General features: G+C 38.8%; 1 pseudogene; it reads left to right on the top strand.

The window, feature by feature from the left end:
• Nucleotides 1-12,730, top strand: part of LOC113261953 (tyrosine-protein phosphatase non-receptor type 2-like) — a 40,678-nt pseudogene extending 27,948 nt beyond the window's left edge.
• Nucleotides 12,731-12,955: the final 225 nt, after the last annotated feature.

Consider the following 12,955-nt stretch of genomic DNA (forward strand, 5'->3'; position numbering starts at 1 on the left):
AATGGCTTAGATTTGCAGTCTGTGATTATTAATGAGATTGGGCAACTCTTCAATTCTTCGGCCATATGTGTTTCTTCTTCTTTCGAATCCCTTTTCACGTCCTTTGCCCACTTTCCCCCATTGGGTTATTTGCCCTTTTCTTATTCATTTGCTGGAATTCTAATTTGTATCATTGACATTAATTCTTGAGTTTAATGTTTGCAAATTTTTTTTTCCTAATGTATATCCAATGTTTTACTTTCTTGATATGTCATTTGATAAAAATTCTTATTTTAAGATAATCCTGTAAAAGATATGGATTCTTTTTTATGAAAGAATGATTTGTCCAGATCACTGGGTAAAATTGCTTCTCACTTGGCTATTAGAGTGTTATGAAGGACCAGTGTCTTTCTCTCCAACGTTCACTTTCATTCTGATGTCTCCAGAAATGGGTACAAATTAACCATAAATCTCAAATGTTATTGCTAAGTGAGCTGAATTGAAGCCCGACTTTCCTGGTATCTCCGATCCATTGCTTAGTCCTGTCCAAGAAAAAGAGAACTTTTACGCTGTGTTAAGACTCGCATCAAAAGAGGCAGAGCTCCAGCATACGTGCTTAATAGGCATTGGTGGGCGGAATAATTGCACTGCTTTTATTGTCGCTCTCAGCCAGGTCTATAGATGGTTTGCAAAGGCAGCGAAGTCCATGTGGGCTACAAATAGCTAGTATGAATTTTATGCCTGGCGTACAAATGCAGGGCTCGATCAGCTGCCTCCAGTTCCATTCCTATTTCTGTGCGCTGCATTCAGCACCAAGAGAAGGCACTGTGGAGCAGCTGACTGCTGAGAATCACGTGGCTTGTGCACTGTGTGCTTTCTACTCCAGCCCACTTCGCGGACTCATCTGGGCTCTGAACGTGCTAATTATAATAACTCTGACAATGGTTTTTCATTTCAGAGACCTAGATTTTGGTTTTACCCTTAGAAGTTTGGAGGAATTTACCAAAGAACAAAAAGAATGGATAGTCTTAGTATACGGTGAACAGTGCAGAAAGGTAATGAAATTATTGTGGATCCTGTCTAAAGAAGGAATTAAAATAGGTCGTACCTTATACATTTGCCTTCTGGAATGGCCTTATGTGTAATTTGAGAAGACTATCTTGGTTTAAAAATATGCCTTGGATTTATTATTAGAGCAGGAATTTTGGGAAGAGTGAAAGAAAAGGAAAATAAAGTAGAACTGGCAAATTAAATTGGAGGCAGAGAGAAGAAACATGTTCTTAGGAGAATGACTGAAATATTAGAGGTCTGACTGACTAGATATGACAAATTAAAGAAAATAAGTACCCACTCAATTAAAGAGGGATTTTTTTCTTCAGTTGTTCTAGGATAGGAGAGGGTGACTGGGGCCTAAAGAAGTGTATCAGGATCACAGGGAGTAAATTGAAATTGTTATGCTGAGCGACCCCAGATTTAACAAAATCTTGGAAAATGTCCTCTTAAAATTGTAAACAGGGAGTCTTTAATGAGGACTAACCATATGGGTACAGAATACTTGGACAGAATTGAAAGGGAATGAAGGAAAAAATCAGCCTTAAAAAAAAAGAAAAAGAAGTACTTAACTTTCAGTGAGAGTAGAGATATGGCCTCTCTCGCATGTGAGGGACATAATGCCCACTGAAAGGAGAAGACAGCGGTAGGTCTACGCCAGCATGGGTTCGACGCTTTATGACAGGGCAATGCTTGGGGTGACTTCACTTGGGAGGTGAAGGTCAACAAAGTTTGTTCTAACAGCCGATGTTTTTGGCAGCACCAGAATTCACTGTGACAGTATGTCTCTCATGATAGGGTCCCTTATAAGACAAGACCTGGAGAAAATCGTGTCAGAAAAGCAGGTGATGGGGCTTATAAATGAAAAGATACGAAAAGCAAAGCCGATACTGAGATCTTCTGAATAGCCAGCCATACGTGTGGTAGAGAAGGAAAGGAATCAATTTAAGAACGACGTTGAACAATTTTGAGCTTTCTTAGAGTAGCAGAACAGCAGATAAAAATACAATGTCAGAGCCTTCTTCCTTGTTGCAGAAAAATGTGTAGGAAAAAGAAGTGTTGCTGCAAGTTTCGAACATTCAAAAGCTAATGAAAGGCAGAGTCTGCAGGGGATGATTCTTCAGTAGAAACCAAGTTGGGGGTAATAGGAAAACCTGCCGTCACAGGCTAAGTCTCATAAGCAGAGGACATTCCAGAGCAAGTGACATGAGTCATAGGGGAGCAGTTCTGCCTCCTGGACAGGTCTCATCCCTAAATGTAGTGCTGGGGGGGGCTGTGGAGACAGGAAATAGAGCCTCAGAAAGCAAAGGAGATGAAAAAGCTTTTAATATGGTGAACAGGATTGAAAGAACTTCACTGAGACCTGGTGACTGGGTCTGTGACCCCTGCAAGTTTCAAAACTTTGCCAGAAGTTTCTCTGATTGAGGATAGAGAATGCAAAAGTAGATTCTCTCCCTCTTCTCCATGCTGTGGCAGACTTCACAGTTCACTGGGTTTGGACCATGGACAAGTAAGTGATAACTAGGAGTTTGGTGGACTAGAAATTAAGTTTTTCTGCAGTCACTCTCCTTTCCTCACCTAGCACTGAGCCTTTTTTACAGTCTTTGGGAGCACGATGTGATGGTTTCTGGGGGACATTTTAAATTTTTTCCTGGGGTAATCACTTTGGAGCTAGGACTAAGCTGTTTTTTCACTGTGACTCCAAAACTTTTATATGTCCTGTTAACTTTTTATACTTTCTCAGTGGCGGGGCCATAGGCAGAAGAATTTAACTCCTGATATCTTAAAAGGACCATACTCATTACCATGGAACACAACTCAGACGACCGCCCAACTAGTTAGGACTTTCCTGAAAAATACAGGAAGCTCTTAAGAAAAGTAGATTCTTTATTATTATTATTATTTGAAGTTTTATGTATTTGAGAGAGAGAGCAAGAGAGAGCACACAGGAGCAGGGGAAGGGGCAGAGAGAGAAAGAGAATCTCAAGTAGACTCTGTGCTGAGCACGGAGCCCAGCCCAATGCAGAGCTTGATCTCATGACCCTGAGATCATGATCTGAGCTGAAATCAGGAGTCAGACACTTAATCAACTAAGCCACCCCGGCACCTCTATTAATGATGATGATGATGATGAGATTTTAAAAGCCAGGATGACAATGTTGGGAGCTTAATTTCTTGGTGAGAACCTCATAATGGAGAGTACTTATGTTCAAATTTGGGTCATTTTTATGTTATTGCTGCTGTATTATTAGAGAATAGTTATGTTTCTGTTTGATTTCCATGTGTAACTTCTAGTGAGCTCTTATGGACCCAAATCAGAATGGGAAACAAAATAAGGAGTAAATTTTTAGCCTAAGGTACAGCAGTACTGTGGAGTGTTTATTTAATGCAGTATTCTTACCCAATTCATATTTTTTATGGGGACAAAGCTAAATTGGCCACAGTTGAGCAGTAGTTGGTAGTTGGAGAAGAGCCTCAGGAACCGGGAGAAGAGTCACCTGAAGCTCGTCTCTTTCCCAGAGGGGTGCAGTAAACTCTCTTGTTTCCTTGAGATCTGCGGTCTTGGACAAGGTCATGCTCAAATGAAGGTGAAGGTATTAGGAGACCCATTTGGCCACTCACTGAAGTCATGTTCTTCAATTCAGTACTATCAGTAATAAAGGTAAATTTTTATATTCCTTTCCCTGACTCCCCCGTCTGTGTTTCAACTCAGGGAGACTGCAGAATGAGATTATCATCCTAAAATCCCAACAGATACAGAGGAATACCAACCCATGCAGGAGGATCAGTAGATGTGATAGTAGTTCAGTGAGGAGGGAATGCCTTTCACTGGGCTTCAGTCATTCAGCAAGAAGAAAATTTGGGTTGTCAAAGGCAAAATAAAAATGGTGACTGGTGACATCACCTGTCTTTTCTGATGCAGGAGAGCATCTCAAAGGCCTATAAGGGCCAGGTAAGTGAAATGAAAGCGTAACAGATCATGTGTTCATTGTGAGGATGGTGGAGATAGTTGGGGGATTGGGGGATTTTGTGAACTGGAGAACACAAGGCCCCCCCCTTTGACTCCCCCCACCAGAAAGTGGAAGTTGTTAAACATACCAGCAGGCTGTAGCTATGGAGGAATTATCAGATCTTATTTTGAAGAGAAAGCAGAAGCACGTATTTCTACAGAAAATTTCTCAGTTTTTAACTGTTGCCTTAAATTGAGGGGGGAGAAAACTTTCTCTCTTAGTTAAAACAGGTCTATAGACTGGTTGTGGTTTGTGCACTTTGTAACGGAACAAATATTTTTTCTCAGCACGTTGGGGACCTGCACCCCCAATGCACTTAGATATAAGTTTTTCTTTCTTTCTTTTTTTTTAAATCAGGAATTTACTTTATCCCAATTGGTTAAGACAGTTTCCTGTCTGTGTGCTGTATTTAAACTTCTGCTCCACCTCTTTTATTACCACTGATTTAAGAATTTATCATGTACTGCCCTAGACCAAATGTAGAGTTTATGACTCCAGTGTTCATGGGACTTGATTAGATCCAAGGAAGCACATATGGTGAGATGTGCCATCTCAACGTTTTGTCAATTATGCCAGTGTACTGGTGCCAGGGAAAGTGATTTCTCCCTCCTAAAGACATATGAGCCAGAAAGAAGTTCTTTGATTTCTTGTTTTATGTGACATTCTGTCTGCAATTAGCAGGCTTCCAGATGTTCATGAATTTTATATTCAACTTATATAGTCATTTATGTTTCCCACCAGAAAGCAGAGTGGTTTATGTTCCAGAAACTCAATCGAGAAACATTTCTTCTAACTTGAACTTGAAACGACTAAATATTTCATGGTGTAACTTCTAATTATAAATGTTCTGTGAGATTAGAGGACTTTTATTTTTATCTGGATAGTTTGAATTTTATCCACACTCATTGAACAAACATTTGAAAATATTTCCTTCAGTTTGGAGCTGCTTGGATCTTTCTTTCTTTCTTTCTTTTTTTTTTTTCATTGATAGGATTCTTCTGCTTGCCTCCTAAAACTCTATTTGAAACTTCTCATCTCATTTCAAAAATCACATTTGCTCTGTGTTATAATTATATATTCTACTTCTCATGGGCTGTGAGATTTTTGAGGGCCTCTGCAACACTTAACGTAGTGTTAGTACTAAATCATTCTCTCTTGAGATTCAGAGAACAGTTATCTATAGATCAGTTGTTTTAACTGATTCTCCTTTTTAAGGACCACACACTATCACCATGATCCAGGATTAAAACATGGAGGTGTCTCTTACGTTACCTCTAAAACTGAAACCTGAATTGCCTCTCTTGTTCTAAGCAGGTATCAATTTAGCAATGGAGTCAGGTAGGATTAAGGTAGGAAAGCAGCCAGTTTACCACAGTCCTTTGAAACAAAGGAAGTTTCTTCTAAAATTAGTTTTTGTTTACATGTGCAGCAGTTCTAGGATACCAAAAATCAAACATTCTTTGTATATAACTTTGTTAAGGTTCAGATGCATAAAGCTATAACTTTGGGAGGTATCACTTGATTTTTTTTTTTTTTGAATGTGATTTTACAATATCCTTTACAAAGAGCACTAACCTTCAAGGGATGAAGAACGATCTTCTGACACAGGCTGTTTCTTTTGAAGAGAGTAATGAGCAAATTTTTCCTCTTATCAAGTAAAAGCTACCTTTTCCCGCTTTAGTTCATTAGTGCTAGTTCTTCACTTTAGAATAGCGTATGATAAATTTAATTCTTCCTCCACATATACTTTCAGTATCCTTCCTTGGTCTTTCTCTTCTTCCTCCTCTCCGTCTTCCCCCACCCTCCTCCTTTTCTCCCCCTGTCCTTCATTTTCTTCTTCTAAAATGGCTTTATTGAGGTATCATTTGCATACCATGAAATTCTTCCATATTCAGTGTACATTATAGTAATTTGGGGTATGTTCATTGGAGTTGGTAATCATCATCACAGTCCAGTTTTAGAATATTTGCATCACCCCTAAAAGTTTCTGTGCTTGTTTGTAGTCAGTCCCCAGCCCTGGGACGATCACTGATGTGCTTTCTCTGTATATAGATTTGCCTTTTAAGGGGTTTCATATAAATGGGTACCATATAATATGAAGTCTTCTGTGTCTGGCTGCTTTCAATTAGCATAATGGTTTTGAGATTCATTCATGTTGTAGAATGTATCCATAGTTTCTTTTTAAGGCTGAATTGTATTCTATTGTACAGCTGTTTCACATTCCTTTTATCTGTTCACTCATTGATGGGCATTTGGATTGTTTCCAGTGTTATTTTGAATAATACTTCTATGAATATTCATGTTCAAGTCTTCCTGTAGACATATGTTTTCATTTCTCTTGAGTAGATACTTAGGAGTGGGATTACTGCATTGTATCCTAAGTATGTGATTAACTTTTCAAGAATCTGACAAGTGTTACCATTTTGTGGTGTTCCATTTTGTATCCAACCAGAGTGTTACGAGTGTCACAATTGTCTCCATATCTTTGCCAATGCTTAGCATTGTCAGTCTTTTTTATTATAACCTTCTTATTGTGTTTTCAGTTTGCACTTCTCTAATGACTAATGATGTTGAATGTCTTTTCATGTATTTAATAGTCATTTATACATCTTCTTGGGATAAATGTCTAGTCATTTATATATCTTCTTTGGTGAAATGTATTGCCCACTTTTAAATTGTGTTGTCTTCTTAAAATTTAGTTGGTAAGGGTTCTTTATATATCCTGGATACGAGTTCTTTGTTAGATATGTGATGTGCAAATATTTTCTTCCAGTCTGCTATGTTAATTTCAGTTTCCTAGTGTTGTCTTTGAAGAGTGTGTATATTTTTGATGAGATTAAATTTGTGATTTAATAGTGATTTTTGTAGTAAGTTTTGAAATTGGGTAATGTAAATCTTCTAACTTTGCGCTTTAAAAATTGTTTTGGCTAGGGGGCGCCTGGGTGGCTTGGTTGATTGGACATCTGCCTTTGGCTCAGGTCATAATCCCGGGACCTTGGGATTGAACGTTGCATCCATTGATTGAGCAAGGAGCCTGCTTCTCCCTCTGCCACTCCCCCTGCTTGTGGTCTCTTTCTCTCTCTATGTTAAATAAATAAAATTTAAAAAATAAAATAAAACAGGAGTTTTTTTTAAAAAAGATTTATTAAGAAAATTGTTTTGGCTATTTTAAGTTCTTTGCATTTTCATATAAATTTTAGGGTCAGCTTATACATCTCTGCAAAGAAGTCTCCTGGGAATTTGATAGAGTTAACATTGAATCTATAGATCAATTTGAGGAGAATTGTCATATTAACAATAGTAAGTCTCCTGTAAACATGGAATATCTCTCCATTTATTTAGATTGTCGTTGACTTCTTGCAGTTAAACATGTGGTTTCAGTATACAGGCCCTACGTACGTTTCCCTTGTTGAATATATTCCTCAGTATTTTATTCCTTTTGATGCTATTATGAAGGGAATTATTTTTCAATTTCGGTTTCCATTTGTTTGTTGGTCTTTGGTTGAAATTGATTTGTATGTTTCTAGTTATTTTAGTTGTCAAAGTAGGAGGAGGGAAAAAGCCTGAGCTTGTGTTCTGGGCTTCCTTTACCCGTTAAAAGGTCTTTTAAGGTCTATCATTTTCTCAAGAGCACGGAATATTGATGGGAAGTTGAGTTACTTGTGTTTAGGATATATAAGTATTATATTTGAAAGTTATATTCTTGTTAGGAGGGTCAACAGTCAGTCTGTTAAGCTTGATAAACATCTCCCAGTCTTGAGGAGGGTGATAAACTGGAGAAGTTATCATATGGGATACTCATTCATCAAAAGGCTGTGAACCCTGAGGGTCCTGTATACAAGGCCATCATTCAAGAACCCAGAGAGTGATGAAAATTTGCTATCGTTCAGTGGTTGTTGAGATGTTACTGTGACCCTGTGCGAGCAAGCAGTCTTTTTGTGGCACTCCATGACCTGCCTGCTTCCTGTGGCCCTGTCATTCCCCCAGGAAGCAAGAATATTCTGTGCATCATGCACTTCCTCCTTCCCTTCATCAGCTGTAGTAGGTCTTGCCCTTAAGTGACCACATAGTTAACTCTCTCCTCAAATTTGTTATTAATTACTTATTAAGTTGGGATTACTTGTTTTTCTACTAGAGTTCCTAAATTACGTAATTAAAAAGGGAAAACAATAAGAATCTTTTGTTCCTCGACCTCCTCTGTTGAATCTGGAAGAATCTTTGCGTATTATTAAAAATAAAACAGCAAAAGCCTGGTATAATGGTTTAATAAAGTCTGGTTCAGTTGCTACCTACCTATCCATCCATCTGTCTGTCTGTCTACATTAAGACGTCTGTAAAGTATTCTGGAGGTGGTGAGGAATATTTTGGCTATTCAGCAAGTTATCGAGGAGTTAAAGCTACTTCTAGCTGCTCTTCCACCATCTTCAGTATATGGCTCTGTCTGTATGGTTGCAATGTCCTCAGGCATAGCGCCCATTTTCCTGGTTGGAAGAATAGGAGCTCTAGGGGCCAAAGGAAATGTGCTGAGCCTGCCTCCTTCATCAGGCTTTCCTGGTGAAACTTCTCAGATGTCAGCTTCGTGTCACTTGGCCAATCCTGGCTGCCTGGGAGTGTGGAAAGTTGAATAGTTAAAGCTGAGCATGTTCTCAGCCAGGAAAAAAACTGTGCTTCTATGGTATGTGTGGTAGATCTTACCAGCGATTACCACATCTGATTCTTCTGCCCTTCTGGGTACGGTGAAGCCTGTACTCCTCAGCCTCCTTGCCATATGATCAGTCTGGCCCGTGAAATGTAAAAAAAAGTGACATAGGTCACTTGTAAACGAGAAAGTAAAAAATTCATTTAAGGGGTACCTGGCTGGCTCAATCAGTAGAGTGTGTGACTCTTGATCCTGGAGTCACCTTGGGCCTGGCGCTTGCTTAAAAAAAGAAAAAAATCATTTAAGTTTCTTCCGTTTTACCTTACCTGCCAAGGTCATGCAGAGAGTGTGTTCCAGACAGCACACCTACAAGAGTGTGGAGCCTTGATCAGCCTGGTCCCCTTTGCCAGTCCACGTGCTACATCTGGTACGAACAAGAAAGGAACTTTTGTTAAACTGCGATTTGTGGTCTGTTACTGCAACATAGCCTAGTCTGTTCTAATTGACGTACTCAAGAAAAGGGGCTAATATATATTGGCCAGGCAACTAGCTGGATCCGTCACACTCTTCCTCTGAGCCTGTTTCTACTGAATCCTCACAGCTGTGGTGGTCATCACTTTCCTTTCTAACTATTCTTATTATATTATCGCCAAATTTTAAATATATACAAACAGAGAATGATATAATAACTCAATGTATCCATCAATCTATGACCAATCCTGTTTATTTTTACTCTTATCCTCTTCTCCCCACCCAGATTATATTTAATCAAATCCCAGTCATTATATAATTTCATGTATAAATGTTTAAGAATATGTCTCTTTAAGATAAATATTTTTAATTTAACAATACTATTTTCACAGCTAAGAAATTAATGATAATTCCTTAATATTATCAAATGGTGTTCACATTTCACCTATTGTCCTATAAGGGATTTTTAAAAAAATTTGTTCAAATAGGGATCCACATAAAGTTTATAACTGTGACTGCATGATCCATCTTTGAATTCTCTGTTAATCTAGAGATTAATCTAGATGTTTTCCCCTCTACTTCTGAACACCCTGTCTTTTTTCTTTTTTTTTTTTTTTTTGGTGTTTCCTACAGTTTGGATGTTGCCATGTGTCCCCATGGTGTCTGTTAAATGTATTCATTTCTCTGTCCATTGCATTTCCTGCCTATTGCTAAATCTAGAGACTTGATCAGATTGAAATTAATTAATTAATTGGAAGGAGCATTTCATAGATATACTTTTATCAGCAGGCACATAGTATCTGCTTGTCCCTACCCCCTACCCCTTTTTAAATGATTAAACAGCCTAGAAATGGCTTCTGTTCTTGACAGTGGGGATACATGAAGCTTTTGGTAAGATTCTGATTATATTGGCAGGGCCGTCCTCTCAATTTTAGCACAATTGAATGCTCTCTCTCTCTTTTATCAACTTTTTTTAAAAGATTTTATTTATTTATTCGACAGAGATAGAGACAGCCAGCGAGAGAGGGAACACAAGCAGAGGGAGTGGTAGAGGAAGAAGCAGGCTCATAGCAAAGGAGCCTGATGTGGGGCTCGATCCCATAACGCCGGGATCACGCCCTGAGCCGAAGGCAGATGCTTAAGCGCTGTGCCACCCAGGCGCCCCTTTTATCAACTTTTTTGGAGTATAATTTACATAGATAAAAATTATACATTTTAATTGAACAGTTTGATGAGTTTTGACAAACGTATACATTCATGTAACCATCCCCACAATTGAGGTATAGAACGATTTTATCATCCCCAAGTCCCTTGTCCTCTTCCTGGGCAATTTCTTCTTCCTGACTCTGTGCAACCAGTGATCTACTTTCTGTCACTATATATTACAATTTCATATAGACCGTCCAGAGTTTCATAAAAATGGAATTATGTGGTATGTACTCTTTTGTGATTTCCTTTTTTTGGTTAGAATAATGTCTGTAAGTTTCATCCATGCTGTTGGGTATATAAGCAATTTGTTCCTTCTTATACTTAAATAGAACTCTCTTGTTTGGCCATGCCAAAATTGTGTATCCATTCACCAGTCGATGAACATGTGGATTGTTGCAGGGTTTTGACTATGAAAAAATTGCTATAAAAATTCCTCTACAATTCTCTGAATGGATGTATGTTTTCATCCTATAGTGTAAATCCTAGAAGTGAGATAGCTGGGTTATAGTATTGGCATATACTCAAATATGAAAATGCCAAACAGTTTTCTAAAATTATAGTTGAGAAGTGTTATATTTCCATCAGAAAAGTATGATAGTTCCATTGCTTCACATTTTTTCTAACATTTGGTATGTCAGTCCTTTCAATTTAGCCATCTAATGGGTATATAATGGTATCTTATTTTGATTTTAATTTTTATTTCCTTGATGACTAATGATATTGACCATTTTTTCCAAGTGCTTATAGGTTTAATATCTATATATATATCTATATATATATATCTTTATTTATTTCTAACTCCCTACCTACCAACCAATCATCATCAGGTTTAATATATATATATATATATCTTTATTTATTTCTAACTCCCTACCTACCAACCAATCATCATCTCTTTACTTGTACTGAGGGACAGAGAACGATGGCTGGACCCACCTGGGAAGGTTTTCCTGGATGCCCCAGATGTTTCCCAAGTGCTCTGCCCTCTAGATGATGGAATGTGCAGGAGCTCTGGGAATTATTTATCTTACAAGTCTTTGTTTTTTTTTTTTTTTATTAATATTTTTTTATTATATTATGTTAGTCACCATACAGTACATCCCTGGTTTTTGATGTAAAGTTCGATGATTCATTAGTTGTGTGTAACACCCAGTGCACCATGCAATACGTGCTCTCCTTACTACCCATCACCGGGCTAGCCCATTCCCCCACCCCCCTCCCCTCTGAAGCCCTCAGTTTGTTTCCCAGAGTCCACAGTCTCTCATGGTTCATTACCTGCCTCATGAAATTTAATCCTACACTTCTCCACATGTACCACTTAGCCCGCAGCAGCTCTCCCTGGGTCATGTGGGGCCCGAGCTGCTCTCCACCAGCTTGCTCCCAACACCGTGTCTGCCACTGTCCAGCGGGAGTTTGAGCAGTTGGATGCTCAGAATCTCTGTACTTGGAAATTTGCAGTGAGTCCCATGGCTGTCCTCATAGAATGGCCAAGGTTCCACTAAACGGAAATTGAAACAGATACAGAGATCTAAACCCCTACGATCACAGTCATGTTAAACTGCAGAATGCTGAAAATGATTGTATTAATGCCAATTTAAGTTGCCATAGAAGAGGCACAGAAGAGTTACATCTTAACACAGGGGCCACTTCCTAGGACACATTGCCATTCCTACGTGGTTTGGCAGCAAAAGACCCAAGCAGTTGTCATGTTAAACTGAGTTTGGAGAAGGACTCTGTTAAATGTACCCAATACTGGCCAACAAAAGACGACCAAAGATGCTGTTTAAAGAAACAGGATTCAGTGTGTAGTTCTTGTTAGAAGATGTGAAGTCCTGTTACACATCTACTGCAATTAGAAAGCATCAAGAAACGGCGGAAAGAACTTTCTAAGGCAGACTTATGTCCAGCTTTTGATCATTCGCCAACCAAAATAATGACTGAAAAATGCAGTGGGGTTGGGATAGGCCTAGAAGCAGAAAACTGGGCAGGCAACAGCGCTACAGAACTATCCTCTAAAATGCAGGGTACTCTGGAGAACAGCGAGAGTGTTCTGTGGCAGCATATTCGAGAGGACAGAAGAGCTAACATGGCCCAGAAGGTGCAGCAGATGAAACAGAGGCCAAAGGAGAGTGAACAAGAAAGGAAAAGTTTTCCCAATTTTAAAAAGAAAGACAAGCAAAGAAACGAAAATTTTCCCTTAAAAACATCTTCTAAGGAAGATTCCCCTTATCGGCACAGTGAGGCCGAGATCGACAGACACCTAAATATCCAGGACTTGAGAATATTCTGCAGCTCTATACATTTTGAACCACTAAGGTGCCAGACCGGAGGCCCACCCCAGAAACTGAAGTGGGGCCTGATAAACCTGTAGATTGCTTCACATTAGTCTCTGTACAGATTAAACTTTACATCCAGGGCACGGAGAACACCACCAGCAGACTTTGCAGAAGCTTCTCACCTGATGTACTGTGAAGTGTTTACTGCGTGTATGAGCCATAGAAAGATGTAAAAGATAAATTAGGAGAGAGTACTTTGTATTGTACTGCCATTCTGACTGTGTTTTTATACTTTTTGGCAGCATTGAATATTTTTATTA

The sequence above is a fragment of the Ursus arctos genome, unplaced genomic scaffold (assembly GCF_023065955.2).
Source record: "Ursus arctos isolate Adak ecotype North America unplaced genomic scaffold, UrsArc2.0 scaffold_5, whole genome shotgun sequence".
NCBI lineage: Eukaryota > Metazoa > Chordata > Mammalia > Carnivora > Ursidae > Ursus > Ursus arctos.